Genomic DNA, 24,882 nt, shown 5'->3' with positions numbered 1-24,882 from the left:
TGATGCTTTTAAGTTTTATCAATGTTTGGGTATGTAACTTTCATTTAGTCATTTTAAACTGCTGTCTAGTATTCCACTATAGGAGTTTACCAAAATTGACTCACCCATTCCCTATTGATCATACAAAAAAAGAATGATACTAACTTCTTGTGTAATCTGTAAGAGTTTTACCTAGGACCAGGATTGCAGAATTTCAGGTTGAAAGGTCTAGGTCTTCAACTTTACTAGATATTGCTTGCCAGATTGCTCTCTAAAATGGTTATATGGTAGTTGTCCCTTATCTGTGGGGGATACAGTCCAAGACCAGCCAATGGATGCCTGAAACCATGGATAGTACGTAGCCCCATATGTATCATGTATTCTCCTATACATACATACCTATGATAAAGTTTAATGTATAACTTAGGCATCAGATTAATAATAATAATGAATAATAAAACAATTATAACACCATACTGTAATAAAATTTATGTGAATGTGGTCTCTTTCTCTCTCTCTCTTAAAATATCTTTTGTACTGCACTCACCCTTCTTGTGATGAGGTGAGATGATAAAATTCCTAGGTGATGAGATGGAGTGAGGTGAATGACGTAGGCATTGTGACACAGTGTTAGGCTACTAATGGCCTTCTGCCAATGTATCAGAAAGAGGACCATCTGCTTCCAGACTGTGGTTGACCGTGGGTAACTGAAACTGTGGAAAGCTAAACCACAGGTAAGGCGGGGACTACCGTATAAATTTCCAGTCCTATCAGCAACGTATACAATTTCCTGTTGTTTTACATCCTAACTAGCCTTGGTAGTTTACAATTTCTTTTTTCATCTGATGGGTGTGAAATGACATCAGTATTAGACAGACTATAGTTAGGAAATCTGCACCACACAAGGTATTTCAAATAGAGGAAATGTAATAGAGGAAATTGGCTACATATGCAGTGGGGAGCTGATAGAGGAAGAAGGGAATGCAGAGTTAACTTGGAGAAAATAACTGAGGGAAGCAGTGCCACCCTTAGGGCTAGAGGAACGAAAGAAAACCTGTGGGGAAACTAGAACCTCGGAGCTCAGAGCAGGGGTTCTGCGGTGCTCAGCCCTTAGAAGAAGGGGTGCTGCCAGCTGCTGCTGCTATCTCAGAGGAGGCTTTGGAGGCTGGGTTTGGGAGGGCAGGAAGGAAGAGGAGGCTGGAGCCCACTGCTGCAGCTGGAGTGATGCCGGCAGGAAAGGAAGAAACAGGAACTCCCGTCCCTTTTCCCCACCCTGCCTTCCAGTCTTCGTCAAGTACCTTCCATTGCTGGAACCTGATGGGAAGGCAGCAGTCTTGGAGTCTGGGAAGTGAGGTGTGTAGAGTTTCAGCGCCAGCAATGGAACAGAATATGGAAGGGTGGATTCAGGCTGAGAGACATTAGGTAAATACCTTGCATAGCATCTCACTATGTGTATGTTAAATATAGGTTCTGTCTGTTTTTATTGTGTAGCTATTTTAAACAGTGCTCCCCAAACAATCTTGTATATATCTTTTCCTTAGAATAAGTTTCTGGAAGTGGAATTATAGAGACAAAGAAAATGTATATATATATACATATATATATATACATTTTTTTTTGTTTGTTTTTGAGAGGGCATCTCTCCTATTTATTGATCAAATGGTTGTTAACAACAATAAAATTCTGTATAGGGGACTCAATGCGCAATCATTAATCAACCCCAAGCCTAATTCCCAACATTCTCGTCTGAAGCATAACAAACAAGTTCTTACATGGTGAACAAGTCTTACATAGTGAATAAGTTCTTACATGGTGAACAGTGCAAGGGCAGTCATCACAGAAACTTTCGGTTTTGATCATGCATCATGAACTATAAACAATCAGGTCAGATATGATTGTTCATTTGATTTTTATACTTGATTTATATGTGAATCCCACATTTCTCCCTTATTTTTATTTTTATGTTTTAATAAAAAGCTGAGGTGGTAGGTATATGCAAGATAAAGGTAGAAAACATAATTTAGTGCTGTAAGAGGGCAAATGTAGATGATCAGTTCTGTGCCTATAGACTAAGTATTAATCCAAGCTAGACAAGGGCAACAAAACTTCCACGGATGCAGAAGATTTTTCTCAAAACAGGGGGGGGTGAGGTTCTAAGCCTCACCTCTGTTGATCCCCAATTTCTCACCTGATGGCCCCCCTGCGACTGTGCCTGTCTTAGGTTGTTCCTCCTTTGAGGAATCTTACCCGTCTCTGGCTAACCAGCCGTCTTCCGGGGCCATAGAAAATGTATATTTTTAAGGCTTTTGATGCAGGCTGACAAAATCACTGGAGGAACAGGTTTTAAAGGAAAGGGAGTCCCTCCTGTGGTGTATTCCTGGAAACCACGTCAGAGAGCAGATGGCAACAAAAAAGACCATCTTTCTATACTAGAGTGCTGTGCTACTGGGGGTTGCTTTCTGACCAAGGAATGGATGCTGAGAGACTAGTTCTAACTATCCTGTGTCAGAAGAGGGATACGGCCTTAGACTTCCGTGTCATCTAGTTATAGTAGCCTCTGAATTCTACAGAAAAGATATAAATACCCACTAACCATTGACCCCAGAAAAGCCACAATGCATTACAAATTGTACCCACACGATGAGAGCCTCAAAATGTAATTCCATATTATTGCTCATGCAATTTGCCTCCAAATGCTATATTCCTACACTAAATGATTATTATTTAATTAACTGTGTTTTGTTGACTTAATTTGGCTTATGGGAACCAGGAATGTGTGTGGTGAGTCCAGGGGGCTGGAAGGCAGGGATCTGAGCGGGAATAGGGAGGGAGATGAGAGTCTGAGCTTAGGAGGGTGGAGGAAGCAGAGACCAGTTAGCATGCCGGGAATTCTGGAGACGAGCAGGGTGCAGAATGTACAGAGAAAAGAGGGAAGTTTGAGGGTGAAGGTGGGGCAGTGATGAATAAAAATCCCACCGTCATCACAATATAGCTAACACCGCTCTACCTGGCCCAGATTCTCTGGCCTGTGTTATGCTCTGTCGAGAGCATGAATCCCTAATCAGATGATTGCAATCGTGGGACTCCCCACCAGCAGGTAATCAAGAGGCCAGAGTGCCTGTCCGCTGGGCCTGCTACCCACCTCCGAAGGAGCTGCCTCTGCCATGCTCACCTTGGGGAAGAAGGAAACTGGATGTGGTGCTGGCATTGGCTGGGTATTGTAAGAAATGCAGGGTTGAAGTCTGGGCCTTAACAAAAGCTCCTGGTGACTTCTCTAGGTCTTGACACTTCCTGAAGCTTATGTCCAGGGCAGTTGGGAGAATGACACCAAAACCTTCTTTAGCCCTGACTCTTCCCTGAATTGCTTCCTAGGCATGTCCTCTGGATGTCCCAGAGGCACCTCGGTGGCTTCCTATCACCAGGCTGTACCCCCCATGAGGGCACGTTTGCCACACCCTGACACCCTCAGAACCCCATGCAGTGTCTGGCATGGTGACTGATGAAGGGATGGAGTTCTGAAACAAAAACTGATGCTTTCCACTTGGAAACACTCCATCTCTGGGCTGCCTTGTCTGTCACTAACATCGCCATCGTTGTTGTCAGACTGATCCTCCATCTTCCTCCTTCTCACATCCTGTTGGTCAACAAATCCTATGCATTCCACCCCAGCAATATCTCTCAAACCCATTCCCCACTCGTTACCACTACAGCTGCCCTAGATGAGTCTCTTTCTGCACTTTGTGCCACTCTTCTACTTCCTGATCTAAAACCATCAGTAGTTCTCTTTTGCCTTCAGCGTAAATCCAGACTTCTTAGTTTCACCTTCAAGGTCCACCACTGGCCACCATCATCCTTCTGTCTGTATCATCCATTTCTCCTCTGCATGTCTCTTGTTCCTGCCGAGCTGGTCTCCTCCTTAGCCCTCAAACATGTCCTGGGTCTACCTCTTCCTACATCTGGGTCATATCCTTGTCTATACACTCCTCTCTTCATTGGCTGATCCTGGATATGATCACCCCTCCTTCCACTGAGCTGAGAATTAAACTGAACTCACACCATACGGCCTATTCTGTGTGGGCACTGGGTGTCAGGTGCTGGTGATAAAACTGAGGCTCTGTAATGCTCAGGGATGGTCAAGGTCACACAGCTGGTAATAATAATAGCTACCACTTACTGGTTATCTTCCATGTTTCAAGTATTCTTCTAGGTGTTTTACATGCTTCCTTTCCAATCCTCCCAATAAACTTGCAACATGTCATCCAAAAGGATTCCACACCAGCTGTGTCTATTGCCACACAGAACTGCTGGAGGGAATTGTGGATAGACTAAGTTATGACTGAGAAGACCAAGCTTAAAGTCCTGCTGAGGATACCAGGGGTCACCTTGTGGATGTAGGGTTCCTGGGAAGGCAAGAGGAAAGCAAGGGGAAAATGCAGGGAAACCTCTCCATTAGGGTCAAAGTATTTCTGTCCTGAAGGAAGATGAGAGAAAATCTGGAGGCTCAAATGGTGCTGTGTCTCTACCTGTATGTAAGAAACACTGAGATGCTTTTTAATGGTATTAATGTAGATTCCAATTGGGTGTATCTCAAGCAGGGCCTGGGATTCTGCATTTCTAACAAGCTCCCAGGTGATGCTGATGGTGTTCGTCCACCCTTTGAGTAGCAAAGGCATGGAATGTTCAACCTCTAGCAGCCTGTGATAGGGTCTAGGATGATATCTGCTGGGGTCCAGGATCAGTGTAAGGTTGGGAAATTGGACCGGCCTATAACTGGAAAATTGACCAGTTGACCAGACTTTTGACTGACCAGCACTGCATCTCTCCTCCCACCCTATAATCATAAATCCTAATAAAAAGAATGAAGGAGAAGAAAGACTTTCCCTGAGGTAAAGCGGGGAGGAAGATTCCTGGGTGTGGATAAAATGAAGGTTCCTGTGTCCAGGATTCTCACCTGCCCCTGGTTGGCTAGCTCACTACACACGTGTGGGCAATATGTTGCTATTGACTCTATATAAAGAGCTCCACCCAGTACTCTGGGCGACACAGTGGCACGGCTGCAAGGCTGCAGGAGAGCAGAGGCTGGAGTGGTGGCAGTGTTGAGGACAGAGGCCCAGAGAATGGCTGTGCAGGACGACTGTGCAGGCAGAGAGGCCTAAAGGACGGCTGTGCGGGATGGCAGTGCAGGCAGAGAAGCCCAGAGGCAGAGACTGGCTTGCTGAATGCAGTCGCTCTGAGTGAACGGGATGATTGACCTGCCACTGTAGAAATAAGTTGGATATAACCCTTTCACTCCAAGAACGTTTTACTGTCATTTTCTTTGGTCACATTGAATCCATAGTGAACTTGCCAGGGGCTGAAACCCACTGGCAAGACACTGGGTCACTAGGGTTGGTTGGTTTTTGAGGAGCCGCAGTTCCTGACCTGCCGAGAGGCTGGGTGTGGCCAGTGAGGAGTGTGGTTAGCAGGGAGCGGGGGGTGGGGGGTAATGTAGCCCCTGTTGCCTTTACCTCTCTTTGCTCCTTTCTCCTTCATGCTAGCTGGAATGAGGATGTGAAGATTTAGCAGCTGTTTTGTACCATGAGGCAGGAGTTTGAGGCCCTGACTGCGGAACCACCAAACTCACCCAGACCTGTCGAGTCCATACCTGTAAGAGACATGAGCTTCTGTCTTATCTAAGCCACTGTTAGTTTGTTTCTTTTTCTGTAAGCTGAAAATAATCTTAAATAGAAAGGTGAAATGCATATTCTTTATCCAGGGCTGTGGTTCTCAAACCCAGATGAACCTTAGAATGTCTGGGTTTCCCTTAGACCAGCTGAATAAGAATCACTGGAGAGTGGGGCTGGGCATTGGTATTTGATGCTCTGTGGGTGATTCTAATGTGCAGCCACTGATCCTAGGGAGTCAGACAGGATGTAGGAAAAGGATGTTCATAAAGGTTGGAGGAAACTAGGAGAGTAAGCTGTGAAACCAGAGGAAGAGAGAGTTTGAGGGAAAAAAATAGATGGGCATCAGCAACAAGTGCCTTAACTGGAGGCTGGGAAGAAGCCATTGAATTAGGTCAGCAGGGCTCATTGGTGACCTGGGCAAGAGGCAGGAGGACAGGGAACTGTTTGACAGGGGTTAAGGGCGCTTTCGCGCTTAGGAAGTAGCAGAAGTCTGCTAGTGAGAGGAGGGAGAGAGACCATTGGCTTGATGGAATAGTGAGCTCATGTTTCCAATAATGATAACTTTCCTTGAGTAATGGAAGGGCAAGCACTGTGTTACGCCCTTTGCAGGCATCACCATCTCATTTCACAGCAATCCTTTCTCTGAGGTAGGGCCTATTATTTCTACTTTACAGATGTGGTAACTGGGTTGCAGAGAGGGAATGACTAGCTCAAGGTCACACAGCAGGTGTGCCAGAGCCTGAACCCCAATCCAGATCTGCCTGATGCAGAGATAGGGCTAGGCTCTACCGTTAGCATGGGGGGATCGGGAGGGAGCCTGTTCATCGGCAGAGGTCAAGGAGAGGTTTGGTTGCAGCTCCTTGACGAGGTGTCAGTAGTGGAAACGCAATGTTGGGGTTGCTCTTGGGTGGGAGGAGGAACCCTTTCTCCATCTGTGATGGGGTGAGGATGTGGGCAGTTGTTGAGGAAGGAAGTTGAGCCCTCCCACGGCACCCCCATCTTTTCGGGAAGGGAAACAGGGTCCATTAGGCACTCACTGAAGCTCACAACTGCAGTGGTTTGTCCTCAGTCAGAGGGCAGGGGAGTCTGCCTCTCTCTGACGTGGATCTGAGGTCCTAGGAGGTTGAGAAAGGACCCAGTTCCAGGCGCCCAGAGTGCTAAGCCAAGCAGAGCTGATTATTAAATGTCCCAGGGCACAGCTTCTGATAGAGACACAGGTGAGCTGCGTCCTCCTCCCCTCCCCAGGACAGTCTGCCAGCAGAATCCTGTTGTGCCTGCAAATGAATTCCCCATGATCCCTAACTCCTTGATTCAAGCAGCTATCCCTGGAGAAGAGCCCTTAGGGAGAACATCCCGCCCATGTAGACTTTTACGGAAGGGAGGATAGCTGTCTGACCGCGGCCTGGACCTCCTTTCAAGTCTCCTCAAATTACTAAGTCAACTAGTGGGTGCTTAGGACATCTCAAGTTCAAAGACTAGCTGGCTGGAACCAGACATCTGAGGGACCATCAGGCACCTTAGCAGGAGGAATATTAAGACGTGGCAGGCTGGGCTTATCAGGAGACTGGCTAGGGATCAGAAGGAATACATTTTTATTCTGTGAGCTACAGAACACAGGAGTCCTTCTTCTGATGTCAGGCCCATTGGTAGGTCCGACGTTTGTGCAAGGTTCTTGGCTGTGGGGCTTGGACAGAAGGGAGTGGGGTGCAGTGGTTTGGACCTGGTTCCTTGGAGCTCCAGGGGGTAGGGGAAGGTGGGGGTGCTGGGTGAGTAGAAGGAAGGAGAAATGTGAGCAGGGCTTGTTTCTTCCCCTGTCCCTGCCTCAACAGAAGCTCTGCTTTTAATTTAATTTTATAAATTAGGGTTCCCATCAATGTCATGTTTCATTAAAAAAAAGTTCTTTATTACTTTAGAAAAAAAGCCTTAATGTGGCAGTTGAGTCTTTGGAGTGAGAAATACTGGGGTTTGGGTCCTAGATCTGACTAGACTTAGCACATGCTTGGGTGCATCATTAACCTCTTTGAGTGTGTTATCTGGAAAATGGGAGGATCAAGTCTTTCTAATGGGAATGTTTGGAAGACTAAGTGAGATAATGTATGTAAAGCTCCTAGAACAGGGTTTGTCAGGACGATGTTTGTGATGGAATAAGTCAATTGTTTTCATAAGAGTTTTTCTCAGAGAGAGAAATCACAACCAAGAACTCGAGAGCCTACTATGTGGAGAGCATGTTCTCATTTTTCCCTTACAACTGTCCCTGAGAAGCCACGACTCAGCCTAGCTCCTATATAAGAGTTTTCCAGGACCCAAGGAGGTGGAAAGATATTCCAGGTAGAGAGAGTAGCATATGCAAAAGCAGAGAGAGACAGGGAGAGAGAGACTGTGTGTATATGAGTGTGGTAGGGAAACTCCAAGTGTTCAGAAATTTCACGCAGGCCTTCTGTCCTCCCCACAGCAGGTTGCCAGAAGATGTGGAGAGGCGCAGCTGCAGACAGCTGCTTGCACCCAACCTGCTGGAGGTCTCATTTCTTCTCGCACACCTGTCTGTTTAGAAGGGCGCAGGCAGACTGTGAAGCTCTGGGGGACTCTTCTCAGGGCTGAGGCTGGGGGAGAAATGTTGGGACAGCTGTTCTGGGGACCAGAATCCAACACCTGCTCCCCAGCCCTCTCAGTGGTGAGGCGCAGCTCCCAGGAGGAGAGACGGGGGAGCATGTGTGACCAAGACCCTTACAGCTGGGGTGCAGTAGGGCCCTGAGGGCAGGCTTTGAGGTGGCGGGCAGTGTTCCAGGGCCTTCATGGCAGCAAATTCCAGGGTCTGACTGGCTCGGAAGTTGGGGGTCTGTCTTTCTCCAGGAGCAGTGGGAGCTGGGGGGCTGGGTGGGTATGTGGAGGTGAGGATACCGGTAGAGCCTACAGGCCCTGCCTGCCATTTCCCTGAGCTCACCCTGACCCAGCTTTGAGAAGGGAGCCCAGCATGGCAGTGGGTGGACCTGGTACCAGTTGTGCTTCCCTGAACACAGGATCTGAGAGCTGGGGGACCCCAGACACCCAGACCCCACAAGGCCAGTCACTCCCCTGGAGTCGCTCAACACCAATGGCTGGTTCCTAGTGTTTTTTTTGAGAGGGCATCTCTCATATTTATTGATCATATGGTTGTTAACAATAAAATTCTGTATAGGGGACTCAATGCACAATCATTAATCAGCCCCATGCCTAATTCTCAACAGTCTCCAATCTTCTGAAGCATAATGAACAAGTTTTTACATGGTGAACAAGTTCTTACATAGTGAATAAGTTCTCACATGGTGAACAGTGCAAGGGCAGGCATCACAGAAACTTTCGGTTTTGATCATGCATCATGAACTATAAACAATCAGGTCAATTATGATTATTCGTTTGATTTTTATACTTGATTTATATGTGAATCCCACATTTCTCCCTTATTTTTATTTTCATTTTTTAATAAAATGCTGAAGTGGTAGGTAGATGCAAGATAAAGGTAGAAAACATAGTTTAGTGCTGTAAGAGAGCAAATGTAGATGATCAGGTGTGTGCCTGTAGACTATGTGTTAATCCAAGCTAGACAAGGGCAACAAAACATCCACGGATGCAGAAGATTTCTCTCAAAACAGGGGGGGTGAGGTTCTAAGCCTCACCTCCGTTGATCCCCAATTTCTCACCTGATGGCCCCCCTGCGACTGTGCCTGTCTTAGGTTGTTCCTCCCTTGAGGAATCTTACCCGTCTCTGGCTAACCAGTCATCTTCAGGGGCCATACAGGGAAATGTAAAGTTGGTAAGAGAGAGAAGCAATATTGTTTGAAAAGGTTAGCTTTTTACTTTTTTGCAGATTTATGCCCTGTGGCTTCTATGTCCAGCATTTGTCTTGAGGTATTTTTACCACTTGGAAGAATTATGATACTCGGTAATTTCGATATGAGGCATGAATTCTACTTAGGGGTTGTAATTATGAAGGAAGAAGAGAAGCTATAGAAGTAGCAGACGGAAGAAAACATGGGAAGATTGATTATTTCTTTGACATATCTTCTTGTAGTTTAACATAAGTGTGTATAGGTTTTAAATTACTAATTAAATTGCGTGCACACATTAACATGATAGGAATACAGCTACATAACCAAAGCAGACCTACAATTACCAGCCATATCCAGTGAAACCAAGAAAACCAGTTAGGTACCCTAGGCATTTGTGAAAACTTATCAATGATATGATGGATATTGTCTAACTGAATTTGAATATTTTGAGAAAAATCAGACAAATTGAAACAACACATTCCTGGGAACTGTTCACATCCCATATGTTCTTTTAACAGTAGATAGTCTATAGTCGCAAGATTTTGGAGTGCTGCAACTTGCACTTCTCCTAATTCTTGGTTGAGTTCCAACAGTATAGATCCATTCAACTTTGTTGTTTTACTGTATGCACAGGCCAACTTAGATATCTCCTTCTTCATTCCAATGGCAAGTCCAGGGACTGGTGGGATGAATGCAGCTACAACTGTTAGTGGCTGGTTCCTAGTTTTGATCTCTTCTTCTCCACTGAGACAAGGCCCGGACGGCCAGCTTCACCTTTGGGAGTAAGGCCTCCCCAGCGGCTGTTCCTGGTGCCTGACCTACTGCAGTCTGGGAATCTGCTTCTCCCAGAGAGGCTCCACCCAACCCCACCCAGGTGCTCTGCACCCACCTTTGCCCTCATGATTAGACTCTCAGGCGCAGTGTGGATTAGACTCGATTCACCACCTCTCCCTGGATCCAGCTAATATTTTAGATCCCAAACTGTCCCTGGTTTAGCCACATGCAAAGCAGACCCTATCTCCCGACCTGGTTCTCCCTCTTCCTCAGTCTCATAGGTGTGTGTCTGAGTACTGTGATCATGCTGTAATGCATGAATGTTCACTGAGGTCGTCATGTGTGGCTGGGCCCTGTGCACTGGGTGGCTCTGTGTCCACCATGAACGTGAACATGCCTGATGTGTCTGTGAGGGGGTCAAATATGCATGATATTCAGGTACACAGGTATGTGTCTATGTACACGTACAGAGCTCTCCAGTATGTATGACTGCATATGAACATATATGTATATGGCTATCTAACCATGTGTTTGTGAGGGTCCTTGTCTGGGATGGACCTTCAGCTCATTTTGAAAGAAAAGGGAACAGGAGTCCAGTCTTACTTCCTGTAGTCCCACAGGGGACCGGGCTAGCTTGTGACCAAGGGGGTGGTGGTGAGGGGCCTCCCAGCCTCCTGGACTCTCTCTGCCTAACACTCCGGCATGTTCCCAGCTGTTCCCTAATCCTGGAGCCTTGGCTCTGAGAGTTTGAAGATTACCTGGTGCCTCGGCCCAGCCCCTGTCCCTTTCCCTTGGAAAGTGTGTACCTGCAAAAGGTAAAGCAGTCAGTGCCCCCCAAATTCAGTCTGGATAATGGTGCCCACCCTTCTGGAAGCCACCTGTGTGGCCCACGTAGGCCCTTCCCTTCCACTGCTAGTGTTGGGGTTTCCCTCTGTGGGCCAGAAGGGCCCAGGGATGGGAGTCCTGGCCTGCTGAGGCTGTTGGTGAGGCCTGGGTTTGGAGGCACTCCCACGGGCCCTAGGCTGTGTCTGCGTGCATGTCTAGAGCTTCCCCTTCCCAACAATCTCCTTTGGGCAGGGGAACACGTGTAGGGAAATTACCAATTTAAATAGGAAATGCAAGCAATTTGGATGGAACCCCAGGATGGCAGTTTGAGAGCTCATTCTCTGCCCCGTGGGGGTTTGATTACAACCAACTTGGCTGATAATGTGCGGAGAGGGCCAGAGAAATGGTTTCCAAGGAAACTCAGATCTTTCTAAGCCCCTTCTGGCTCAGGTGGGAGCCAGGGCTGGTCAGGAAATCAGAGGCTGTGCTCAGTTCCTCAGCGCTCTCTACTCCCTGTGAACCCCCTGCCCACACTCTGCCTGTTCCCACTCCTACCCCTACACACTGCACCTGACCTGTACTTCCATTCTGTCCACAACAGTTGTTCTGCTCTTAGTCGGTTTGTTCCCTCCATCACCTTATTTATCTCAGCCTTTGTCTGCACAGACTTAAAATTTGGAAAAGTTGGCAAATAGTAAAAAAAAACAAAAACAAAAACAAAAAGAATTCTGCTAATGGCTGCTATTCAGATAACACTCAGTATGTTCCAGAAAGGTCATAGTATTTGCTTTTCTTGTTTCCAACATCAAAGGGACCTTGTGGCGGAGAGGATACTACACATTCATCAAACCCCCTTCCTTTCTCCTGGAACTACATTTCCCAGCATCCCTTGTTAGGTCAAGACATGTGACTGAGTTCTGGCCAGTGGACCACGAGTGGGAGTAATACATGCCACTTTCATGTCTGTCCCCTAAAAATATCATGCACAGTCTTTTGCATGCATTTGCTCACTCTTTCTTGTTGTGGTCCACTGAAACAGAAAATCCCATGAAGGACTCTGAGTCCTGGGGATGGTAGAGACACTGAATCAAAGTCCTTTGTAATCTCACTTAGTAGCCCCTTCGCTGCTTACCTTCACTGGAGTGTAATATTACGTTTTTTAAGCCACTGAGGTTTGGGGGTTGTTTAGTAAGCAGTAATACACCTGCCTGTTAATACAAAAATCTGAAAAAGGAGTATTTGTACCCTATTTTTCCAAGGAGGAAATGGACTCATAGACGCTAAGTAACAATGTCATGCAGCAAATAAGTGGCAAATCTGAGATTTGAACTGGGTTATGTCTTTTCCACTATGCCAGGACAGCAGGATGACTGCCCCTGTATAGAATATGTATAGAATTTGCACTGACCTTTTTCTGTCTTTTGATGAGTCACAGAAACAAAGACACAGAGTAGGACTAGGGAATGGAGTGGGCAGGCAGGTGTGTGGAGAGGCACATCACAGCAGCCAAGAGAGGCAGAGTTTCTGGGAAGAGGTGGTCATTGTGCCTAATGAGACCCAGCCAGGTGGAGGAGGAAGAGGCTGAGAAAAGACCATTAAATTTAATCAGCTATGTGACAGTTGCAGCGGAGTGATAGGGCAGATGCTAGATTGCTGCCGGTTTGAGAACAAGTTTGGTGCTGTATTGGCAAAAGGGAGGAGAGAAATAAAGGACAGTTTTAAGCAGGGGCCAGGGCAGGGGTAGGAGTTTTGAGGAGCAAGTCAGTGGTTAGGAGGAGATTAAAGACAAAACACAGAATCATGACCTACATAACAGAAAGCACCAGAATGGGATGCTTTCCCTTTTTTGCCTTGTTCTGGTCAGCTAGGCTGACCAGCCAGGAGGCAAGGAGGGGAGAAGGGTGGACACAGCTAGCAGGTCACACAGCATTAACTACGCTGCAAGGCTGTCTCCTGAGGGGCTAGAGCATGGGCAACTGAAGTATTGTGATCAGAGAGCCTGAAATTCTTCAGATTTTTCTAAGATTATCCCTTTTTATTCTCTATATTAAAGTCTATAAAATTTTCTTCTTAGCCCTCCCAAGGTTTCTTTTTCAGCTTTACTGAGGTATAATTGACAAATAGAATTATAAAATATTTAAAGCATACAACATGACTTGATATATTACACATTGTAAAAGGATTCCCAGCATTAAGTTAATTAACACATCCATCACCTCACACAGTTACCTTTTCTTTTTTTTGGGGGGGTGAGAACTCTTAAAATCTACTGTCTTAGCAAATCTCAGTTATGCGGTACAGATTTATCAGTTATAGTTGCCATGCTATACATTAGATCCTCAGGCCTTACTATAAGACTCTCCATTTGACTGGATTAAGGTATTAATGCCAATAAGCCGAGGTGACACACTTGAGGAGTAGAGGGGGTAGCTGCCTGTACAGCACCTACAAGAAGTTTCTAGACCCAGTGCCAGAGCTTGTTACTTATGCCCAACATCCATTCTCTCCCAGCCTCCCTTGCAGCTAGGTGTGGCTATGTACTTAGTTCTTGCCAAGAGGAATGTATGCAACTTCCATTCAGCTCACACCCATGTACGGAAGCTGTTTGCACTGAATATTGGAAAGGGAAGCCTTTCCCTGGGATGGAATTTGGAAGTGCTAGTGATGAGCCAGCTGTGGTTATATGGACAAAGGCAAGACTCTAAGGGATGGCAGAGCAACCAGACAGAGGAAACTTGGCCACTCAAGACTCTATGGAAAAGAACAGTCTACTGCTCTGGACTGTCTCTCTCTCTCTGGACTCTCATGTGGGAGAGCAAAGAACTTCCATTTCTTAAAGCCATGATATTTATGAGTCTCATTGTTAAGGTAGCTTGGCCTACACCTTAATTAGTATTCCTTTTTTGTCCCTATGCATGTCTCTTTCCACTGTGTGTTCACCATTCAGCAGTTGCCCATCCACCCCACCCTCCCATTCCTTCCCTTATTTTTCTCCTCTCCTCACTTCTCTGGCCATATTCTCAGTCTCCTCCTCACATCCAGGACTTCTTCACTTCCCTCTACTCCTCTGTTTGCTTTGGAGCCGCCCCGCCCCCACCAATGTTAGCGTTTCCCAGGGTTCTGTCCTTGACCTTGCTTTTCTCTCCTCTCCACATTCTATGTGCTTGCCTTGCTCAGTCTCATTTACTTCCTCAGTTTACATCCCACTTGATAACACCAACTTGAGTTCCCTGGGCTTCAGATTGAAGACCTATCTGCCTAATGGGCACCACTTCTTTTGTGTCCCACAGGTCACCCTGGAGATGCTGCATTACACAACTCCAGGGGACTCCGTGTACTGGGTCTCCTCAATTCAAAATATCCTTATCAGTTAGGAAGCTTGTAGCTGTATGTAGCAGAACACCCAACTCAAAGTGTCTTAAGCAATAAAGAAGTGTATTGGCTCACATAAGAGACTAGGTTGGTTGAGCTTTTGGGAAACCTGGTGCAGTGGTTCAACAAGTTCATTCAGGATGCTGGTTTTTCTCTCTCCACTGTGCTCTTCTCCTGGAATTGCCTTGTCCCATGCTTCCTGAGGTGCTGCTCTGTCAGGAGGTGCTAGGACTACTCGTCTCCTTATTCTTATCAGGAGAGAGCTCCTCTCCCAAAACTGTTGAGAAAGGTGACTTCTTATGGTCTGAATGGGCCAACTGATGATCTCTACACCAGTAAAGTCTCAAAGGGAATACTACGTGCACAGTGGCTTAGACCAATGCTCTGTACCAGTCATTGGCAGGGGGATTATTGTGGGATGGCCTTATCATGATTGTGTGATATGAGTCAGGGTGCACCCTGGATCTGTAGTTCCTCAGACTGCATTTCTTTGACAGAGGGCAGAGGGGTTGAGTGGATGTTGGGCTGTCAATTACAATGTCAACTCCATTATCAAAATCTAAATTAATCATGTCAACTCATTCCCTTCAACCCAGACCCTCCCCCTGTATTCTCTGTTTCAGCTAACGGGCCCACCATTAACTCACTACTTTAACCAGAAAGAAGAAACTGTCGCTTTCTCTTTGTGACCCCTCACTCAATGATTTATGCCATCACCAAGACCCGGAGCTTTTACCATGCGTGTTCCCCTCATATCTGCCATCACTGCTTTCACAGCTCTCTAGCTGCTTTCCCCTCTCCGTTCCCAACACCCTTCAACCTACCCTTGCTGCAGCAACCAGAATGAACTTTCTAAAATGCAGATATGATCTTTCTTGTCACCCCCCTTTGCTAAAACCCTTCACCGGCTTCATACCCCACAGGATACAATCCAGCCTTCTCCCAGATGGTTGGGGGCTAAGCAGGATATAGAGAGCTTTATCTTGGCTACAAAGGGACCACAGCTAATACTGACCCATGGGGGTGTCTGTAAGTGTTTGTGGAACTAAATGGAACATTGTGTGGTATGTTTGCCTGGGTGTAAGGACCTGATGAGAGGGTGTGCAGTTTAGGCTTTGAGCCCCGGGTACAGCAAAGTAGCTTGAAGTTTGAGAAAGACCAGAATTTACACAAGCATTGTGGATTGTTCTGTTTTTGATTGTAGTCCGGTGAGTAAAGAGCTTTGGTTTAGAAGTTTGACAACTGGGGTTGGGTTCCAATTCTGAGTTTATTCTCTGCCACAGTGGGTAAGTTGTTGAACTCCCCAGTCTCAGTACCTTCCTCTGCAAATGAAAAGAATCATATTATCCATCTCAAAAATGGGTTGTGAGGATGTGATGAGATGATACCCATGATGCACATGGTAAATGTGTGATAAATGTTGGTGGCTATCGTTATTACTTAATTGAAATCTAATATAAATTAAAAATATTAATTTAATTTCCTAATAATAGTAATACAAATTACTAATATAAAATATTAGTAATATAAGTTACTAACAGATTAAGAGATGCTTTACCACTACAAACTTCTTCTATAAGAGAATGAATTAATAACATTTCCTCTCAAGAATGAACACAAGTTTTCCTACTGATTGTCTTCAATGTGATAAATTTGGGATGAGACATCTTTTGAGTATGAATTTTTTTATATCACTAATTTAAAGAGTTAAAATCCATTATAAATGAAAATACAGCCCAAAATTTAGGGAACCTGGAACACTTCTGGGGGGTGCTAAATTCCATGGAACATAATTTAAAAACCATGGGCATAGCCCTCTACCATACAATCTGGCAGCCACTAGCCACGTGTGGCTGTGGAGTACCTGCCACTGGCCAGTCCAAACAGAGGTACTGTAAGTATAAAATAAGCAGGGAACTCCAAAGACTTAGTACAAAAACATTTAAAATCTCATTAAGTTTTTATATTGACTACATATTGAAATAATATTTGAGATATATTGGGTTAAATAAATATATTAATTCCACCTGTTTCTTTTCATTTTTGAAAATGTGCCTACTAGAAAATTTAACGTTAAGTATGTGGCTTGAGTTACATTTCTACTGAGCAGGGCTGATCTAGACTTGCTTTAGCATCACCTCCTTCTCCAGTCTGAAATGCACTGTCTCTCTTTCTGCTTTGCTCTCTTTGACTGGTTTCAAAGATTTCTAGCATCCATTTTTTGCAGATGGCCTTTGGCCAGAGGGCTGTGATTCTGCTCTCAGTGTCTGTAAAATCTCAATTAGAACTTCCTTGGCCCGTGCTGCCACGTAATGTGGGTGGAGCTGAGACTCAGGAGCACAGCCTGACGTCCCTGGAGGCTTCATTAGGGCCAGTCCTTGTGTGTAGAACTCAGCCGAGCTATTGGCTGAGTGGGGGCGGCCAGGTGCAGAGCCAAACACATTTTCTGTGTCTCTGGGGGCTGCTGCTTCACCAAATACCTGCTCTTAGATTTCGGCCCCACTGTAGTGGCATGCAATTGCGTGAATATGGGCTTTGGGGACAGAGAGGTTCTCATCCCAGCTCAACCTTACTAAATGTGTGACACTGAGCTTGTTTCCTGAGCTCTTTGTGCCTCAGTTCCCTCTTCTGTGAAATGGGGGGCAATACCAACCTCAGAATTTTGGTAGACTTAAATGGGATGTGCATTTAAACTGCCTAGCCTAGTGCCTGGCATATGTGTAGCTATGCAGTGGATCTTACCTCTCCTCTCCAACCCATTCTCCACACTTGGTGGGCAATAAGTTTTGGTAAAGGGTGGGGAAGAGCAGGGAGACCGAAAGAGCTCAGAACAGAAAGGCCAAGGGGAACAAGGTAATGCCTCCAGGCTGCCCATTTTTGCCCATGGCTAGTCCTGAGGGAGGAGACAGGGTTGGGGCTGCTGAGAGCTCTAGGTTAATGAAGAATTGGAGCCCACTCCACTGCTGTCACCATTGATTTTTCGTTTTAGGCAGCTTGCAAGCTGCCCTAGGAATCAATGTCGGGAGGTGAAAACAAATTTCTAAAATTAGCCTGGAATATATTGCAAGAAAAACTTTTTGCACAACAATTGTAATGAAGCAAACACCAGAGGAAGGCATCATAATGGGAATGCAGGGGACAGGCAGTGCCCCTGAGCTCACTGCCTCAGCATGTGGGTATCAGTCCCTATACGTAACGATCCCATCTGCTGGGAAATGTATGCCATCCATCAATACACAGAAGCATGCACAGCACATTCCAGCACCTTGTGGGTCCTATTATGTGGCTGTTAAACTAGCAAGAAAGGATGGCCACGCTAAGAGCTGACTTTGGGATGGCGGAGAAGGAGGCGCATATATTTATACCCTGTTGGTGGTCCAAGAAATTGGTCCATCCTGCTGGAGGGCTTGTAAATGCCAGGAAACCGTTTAGATTTTTGGCTAGGCTACTCTGCTGGGCAGTTGGGTGTAACCATTTGCCATGGGTTAGGAATCCCAGACATGCCAGTTTTCTGCTCACTTTTCATGACTATGTATCTGAGGCCCATAACCTTACTCTGAAGTGAGTACTCTCACTGGAGCCCAAATGCCTGTGTGTCTTATTTTGCAGCTCCCCCATTGACAGGCTAAAGGAAGGAAGGAAATAAACACTGAATTTCAGGGAAATCATTTTGTGCCAGGAGACATGCCCCTGGGGCCCACGGTGGTGTATCTGAAGAGCTTCCGGGAAGGGTGTGGACAAATGAAGGGTGAGGACATTTATTATGGCTCCTGTGACTCAGAGATGATAGAAATGAGTTGAAGAAAACTCCGTGGACCTCCCACTCTATGTCATCTCTGGATGTTCTAGTACAACTAATTGTCTGAGCTAGAAGTTTCTTGGTCTGTTGCATGCTTGCTGTGGGACTGGGAAATCATTACAATGCATAGCAGCTGGGAGAATTCATGTTTAAGGCCCCAATTCTGCCAAAGGAGCCAGTCACCAGTTGGGTGAAAATATCCCCACATTTTCTCCTGCAAAGTAGACTCCAAAGAAATAACCATGAAGGAAAACAAACAAATATTTGCACGCTCATCTGTAGCTGCCTACTTTGTAAATGTAAAATATTGGAAATAACCATAGAGGTCTAGAGGCATGGTGGCATTGCAAGGTGCTATGGGAAGCCTCAAAGTGAGTTAACTAGGGTGAGGTGCTCTAGCCTGAAGGAGTGCAGAGCCATCTGTCCCCTGGGACTGCAATTGGGTTAAAGGAGGGCATTGGACATTGGAAGAAAGGCATTATGATGAAAATAATCTGGACTTTGTAGATGTTGATTTTAAGTGCTACAGGATCATAGACTCGTAGTTCCAGAAGGGCCCTTAGTGGTAATCTGGTCTAACTCTCCATATCACTAATTAAATAGTTAATCCAACAGATTATTTTTCTGAGCATCTACTATAATTCAGGTATGTGCTAAGGACCTGGGGAAATAATGTTGAACAACCTAAAATCCTGACCCTCATGACCTTTGAAGTTTAGGGCACAAATCCTTTCCATACTACTTCTGACAACCAGTGACTGTCCACTGACTGGCATACCTGCTCCTGGGAGACCATGGCTCCCTGAGGTCAGTGCCAGTCCATAGTGGGACCTCACTGGCTGGAACTTGACTTGTGCCTCTCTTGATCCTTCCCTGTTAAAGCTGGCTCTGCCCTCTGGGTTCACATTGAACAGGTCTCTTCCTCCTCCTGACTAACACGTGTGGTTCAAGATGGGACAGGTATCTAAAAGCCCTATCCCAGAGTGCTTGGTCACACCCAAGAGGAGAAGTGTGCTCAGTGGCCTTTCCTCTCCCAGGCCTGCAGGTGGACCTTTATCTGGTGCCCTGCTCTCCGAGTCCACTGCCATGGGCTTTACTCCCCCAAAAGAAATTTTCTGAAGGCATGATAGAAGCTTTGGCTGACCTAATCTGGTCTGGCACTCAAGGAGTCATATTTCTTTTCGGTTGTTCAGTTCTTTATTTTTTATTTTTTATTTTTTATTTTCAGCCTCATTTTTTTTTTTTTTTTTTTTTATTGAAGGGTAGTTGACACACAGTATTACATTACATTAGTTTCAGGTGTACAACACAGTGATTCAACATTTATATACATGATAATTCTAGGTACCAGCTATCACCATACCAAGTTGTTACAATATTTTGACTATATTCCTTATGCTATACTTTACATCCCGGTTACTTATTTATTTTACAATTGGAAGTGTGTTTATATATATATATATATATATATTTTTTTTTTTTTGTGAGGGCATCTCTCATATTTATTGATCAAATAGTTGTTAACAACAATAAATTTCTGTATAGGGGGGTCAAAACTCAATGCACAATCATTAATCCACCCCAAGCCTAATTTTCGTCAGTCTCCAATCTTCTGATGCATAACGGGTTGTTCAGTTCTTGATGAGAGGTTGCTGAAACTGAGTCCCCTGGAGTCTGGGCTGGGTTGAATGGGAGGATGTGGGTAAGTTTTTGATAACCACTCTGTGCTAACTTTCCTAGTTTTCTCCCCAACCCAATCTCATGTTCCTTGATTTCCCCAAACCTGAAAGTCGAACTTTCTTTACTTTCTATGAGAGAGGGTCTTAATTCCAGTGTCTGGGGGTCTGAAATTCAGTCCTGATGGCCCCCACATTCAGTCCCAAGGGGGCCTTCCCAATTTCTCACAAGAAGATCAGGGACCTTAGTCAATTAGAACCCCTGGGGGCCAGTCCAGACATTGAGGATTCCCGTCTGCTGGGAATGCTTTGTGCTTGGAAGCACTCGCAATATTTGCTGGGAAGTTGTCTCTTTGCAGACTTATTCCTGGGTCTATTGTCTCCAGCAAATCCTGGGGCTTCTGTGAACCGGGTGCTCGTGGTCATGTTCCTGGACCTCTCTGAGCCTATGAAATGGAGAAAACAGTGGTAGAATTACTGAATAAGGTGACAGATTAAAAGAATTTAGTGCACTTCCAGGCACACTGTAAGCACTCAGAAGGTTTGCTCTCACCATGTGTCTCTAAGTGGTCCTTTGTTAGAGAGAGGTTCTTAGAACTAGACTCAAGACCCCAGGCTCAGGTGTGCCGAAGAAGAGTAGAACTTTCTCCAACTTTTTAGACACTAGAACTCTTCATGTTTGAGGATTGCATTGGCTTTCCAAAACCTTCAAAAACTTCACACACTTAACAAGACCTCACCCTATACCCAAGTCACCCCTAATAGCACCCAGAGACTGCCAAGTTTACATTTTGGTGTGTATCTTTCCAGCTTTTTTTCCAATCCTTTCTTAAAAAAAATTGGCTCAGACTGAACTTCTTGCTTTGTAAACTACTGCTGTTTACTTAATATTTTCCTATGTCATTTCATAGATTCTCATGCTATTATTATTTTAAGGAATATATAGCTGTCAACTGTACAGATGAAACATACACACTGGACATTAGATTTTTTCTGATATTATGCTATTATAAACAATGCTATGAGGAACATTCTAGATTATTCTTTTAGTGTCATGGCTATCTTGACTGTGTTGACTAAGGATCCAAGTCTTATTAAAACCTGCTGCTGTTAAGTCCCATTACTGTCCTGCCCACCTCAGTCCTATTCTTGAGCAGTTATTGTTTTGAAGCCAAGTTCAGGACCTGCCATTTATCTGTGTTTTATTTTATCTTATTAGATTCAGCCCATCAGCCCAGCCTGTCTAGAGCCATCTGGATCCTGTCGCTGTTTTGCAATCTGCCCATCATTTTTATTTTCATTTTTAATCAACTACAAATTTGGTAAACAGATCTTCTATGTTTTCAACTAAGTCATTAATAAAAATGTTGTACAGGTCAAAGTTGAGGCCGGAACTAAGTGGCTGGCCACCAGAGACCTTCCAGGAGTGATCAGCCCTCATGGGGTTCAGCAAGTTACAAATTCTCCTAATTGAACCAGCATTCAGCTCACCTCCTCCTGTAAGCTTATAATAAAGTTCATAAAACAAAGTTGGACCAGATGGTCTCGACATCCAGGCTCAGGCAAGGGTAACCATCCTCAAAAGCAGAAGCCCAGGTTCTGGATGGAGAATTGGGCTTCCACTGTTTCTGTTTTAAGTGGGGCACTTGGCCACCTGGCCTACTTACTGCTTTCTCAGTGGGACCCAGGCTGAGGGCTCCCTAGGGTTACTGGCCCCCCCATCAGTCAGTGATGCCTTGCAGAAATGGCTGATAAGACCAGCTGAACCCCAGCAGGAGTGAAATCCCATGCTGAAGGAGCCCAGCTGGGCAGTAGCACCTCTGGGTGCTGCATCAGAGCCTCAGCCCTCCCCTTACGCAGCTCTGAGTGACAGACACCGTGGGTGTGGGCCACTTCCCAGGCTTTCACCATCTGGGGAGGCAACCTGGTGCTATAAGGTGGTTTAGGGCCTGGCAGAAACACAGACTCCAGTTTTGGTACTAATCAGCTGTGTGACTGTGGGCAAGTCCCTTCCCTTCCTCTAAATCTCAGTGTCCTGTCTGTTAAATGGGATGAATATTATTTCCCTTGTAGGGGCTTTGTATGTGAAATTAATAAGATAAAGTAGAAATAACATATGTGGTACAGTGGAGGCACACTGGTGATGAAGGGGCTAGATTTGGCCAGCAAATGGGTTTTATTTGGCCTTACAACATTTAAAAAAAATTTGACTCAGTTTCCAAGAATCAGGAGATTCCACTTAAAAGTCTGGATCCTGACTTCTCTTGAAAAACCAAAGGGCTACCTCCCCAGTTTCCTGCATGTGGCTGCAGTGTGATAGACCACTAGTGACCACTGCCTTTCAACAGGCACCCTTCCCATCTGCCATGGTCTCCTCTGCTCACAATGCATGTGCCTGGGCCCTTATACCCAGCCAGCTTGACCTGCTTTCTTTCCAGGCCAGGGTTCTAGAGGCAGTTAGTTCATCACCCCGGTATGATGTGGAAGAGTACTGGCTCAGGAACTGAATTGCTTAGCTCTCCTGTGACGGCTAGCGCCTCGAGTTCCTCTTGCATCAAACTGGCATAATGAGGGTTGTTACAAAGATTGTCCATTGAAGCTCTTGGCTGGCACCCTTGCATGGCCATCCGTGGTGACCTCAGCTGGGAGATCAACAGGTAACTGGTGGAGCCAGGGGGGTTCCAAAGTGCAGAGAGGCAGCAAGCACAGCAGCTTTCTCCTGGCCCGTCCTTCAGTCAGAGGCCTGGGAAGCTCTAGAGGAAAGGGGTGACGGCGTTCCCCATAGATAAAGGTGTGGAGCGGGGAGAAGATGTCATCTGTCATGGAGCACCCTGTCCCTGCTCTGCTGTGTCCTCCATTCTCCTCGGTCCACTTCTCGCCACGGGCACTCCTGGGTTATATCTCCCCCCGCAAGCCCATTCTTTCTTCTCACTTTAGTGGATTAGGGGCTCTTCTGGATTTTCCGAGAACCCAGAACCACTCCTGTAGACCTCAGATGAGCAAAGAATTCTTGGAAGAGTGCAGCCTCACCAGGCTACAGGTAGCAAGCCTCTTGGAAACCAGAGCTTGTTCCCTTTCAGGCCAGGGCTTGCGGGTGCACAGAGCAGCCTGGTGTGGTGCTCTCCGGTGGCAGTGGGGGAGCCATTCATCACTTCTGCCTGCCCAGCGGTTTGAAAGTGCTGGGCCAGGCAACCAGCTGGCTCTGTCTGCTGGCCCAGAGCCCTGGTCTGTTGTACCAGCTTGTACCTAATCTCCTCTGGCTGTGTGTTATCAGCAGGTTTCAAAGCTGCCTCCCCTCTCCGCATTCCAGTCCCAGCTAGAGACCTCCCTCCTCGGGGGAGCATTAATGGACCCGCTGGGCACAGCTGTGGGGCCGCCAGGATCTGATGTCTGCCTGCCCTGCAAGCCTTTCCCACATTGGTGGGGCCACCAAGCCTACACCTCCTGAGGCATTCTCTTCTCTCTTCAGGGTGTGAAGACCATCACGCTTGATCTCCCTACCCGATGATTCTCTGTAAATTCACCCACGCTTTCCTCTTCCCTCCTGCCTTGGAGGCTGATAGTTCAGGTCAGTATCCAGTGCGCCCCTACTGTGTGCTGCCTTGTGGATGGCATTGCGAGGACGAGGTCTCCCTTCTGCTCTCCAAGTTTACTACTGTGGCTGCTCCTTCTGTAGAGCCAGCTGCGCCCTGTGCTCTAGATCAGGGGTTGGTAAACTACTGCCCAGGGCCAAATCCAGCCCTCTCTCTGTTTTTATAAACAAAGTTTTATTGGAAACAGCGTGCTTATTCATTTAGGAATTGTCTTGACTGCTTTTGCACTTCAGTAGCAGTTGAATAGCTGTGACAGAGACTGCAAGGCCAGTAGAGCTGAAATGATTTTTTCTGACCTTTTAGAGAAAAAGTCTCCAGATCTGTGGTCTAGACCTCACGCCTTCCTGCTTATTCCTGCTCCCAGGAACTCATGCTGTGACTGATCCCTCTCTCTTCTGTGTCTTCAACCTCTGGATCTCCATGGACTCCTTTTTGTCTGGTCCAGGTTGCTTGCCTGGACCCTACAAAACCTCCCTCTCTCCTCTCACTGCCAGGTTTCTTGAAGGAGTTGTCCGCACCCACTGTCTCACTGCCTCCCTGTGTTGACAGCCAAGGAGGTTAGGGTGTCTGTCTTCCTGGCACTGATGGCCGCTCTCTGGGGGAGCCTGGGAGGAGTCTGAGGGGCCTGCTGAGACCCCTCCCTCCCTGTGGGGCCCCAGTCACCCACCACTCTTGTTACTGGTGCCCCTGGGCTCATTGGTGATGCAGGGAGCTGGGAAGGAAGTGGGGTGATGAAGAGGAAAGAACACAGGCTAGGGTATCAGGCAAGCCTGGGGGACCCTGCTACTGCTGCATTGTGACCCTGTGTTGGGTCCCCTCACCTTATTGACCCTTCTTATCTCCACAACAGAAATGACATCGCTTGCCTCTGGATCACTGTGACAATGGAAGTGCTCAGCACCTGGTACCTAACAGACTCCCTCTTCTCATCCGCCATCAGTCTCACTGCAGGGAGCCCACTCCCGGACCTGCTGGAAGAGGCCAGAGGCCAGGCGGTGCCAGCAGAATGCCGCAGGAGCTCAGAGGCGGAGGAGGCAGCAGCCCACGGCCTGGCCTGTTTCTAGACTCTGGATTCGCGCACAGGACCCTCCCCAGCTGGTCCTTTCTCTCCCGTGGATGGGGCTGGGGGCAGCGAGTGAGTGTGCCCAGCTGATGGCGGGCTGCAGAAGACGGGAGCCACAGGACTGAGGCGCTTCCAGAAGCACAGGTGTGGGGCTTGGCAGAGGAGGCCCGGCTGGTTGCTATGGAGAGAGAAATGTTATGCAGTTAACTTGGTTGACTGGCGGCCTTGAGAAATACCCATGTCCCTCTGGGGCCTCAGAGCCATCCATCACTCCAGAAAGGCTCTTTTCATGATGAGAGTTATCTATTTGGCTAATAAAACTGAAATCA

The 24,882-nt window shown here is 46.5% G+C and overlaps 1 long non-coding RNA gene across 1 annotated transcript; it reads left to right on the top strand.

The window, feature by feature from the left end:
- Positions 1-5,516: 5,516 nt before the first annotated feature.
- On the top strand, positions 5,517-24,878 carry LOC118912346 (uncharacterized). Its single transcript, XR_008997540.1, has 3 exons — positions 5,517-5,625; positions 18,032-18,170; positions 24,341-24,878. It is a non-coding gene; the product is annotated as an uncharacterized LOC118912346 (long non-coding RNA).
- The last annotated feature ends 4 nt before the right edge of the window (positions 24,879-24,882 follow it).

The sequence above is a fragment of the Manis pentadactyla genome, chromosome 4 (genome assembly GCF_030020395.1).
Source record: "Manis pentadactyla isolate mManPen7 chromosome 4, mManPen7.hap1, whole genome shotgun sequence".
Taxonomy (NCBI): Eukaryota; Metazoa; Chordata; class Mammalia; order Pholidota; family Manidae; genus Manis; species Manis pentadactyla.
This window is presented reverse-complemented; position numbering and strand designations above follow the sequence as displayed.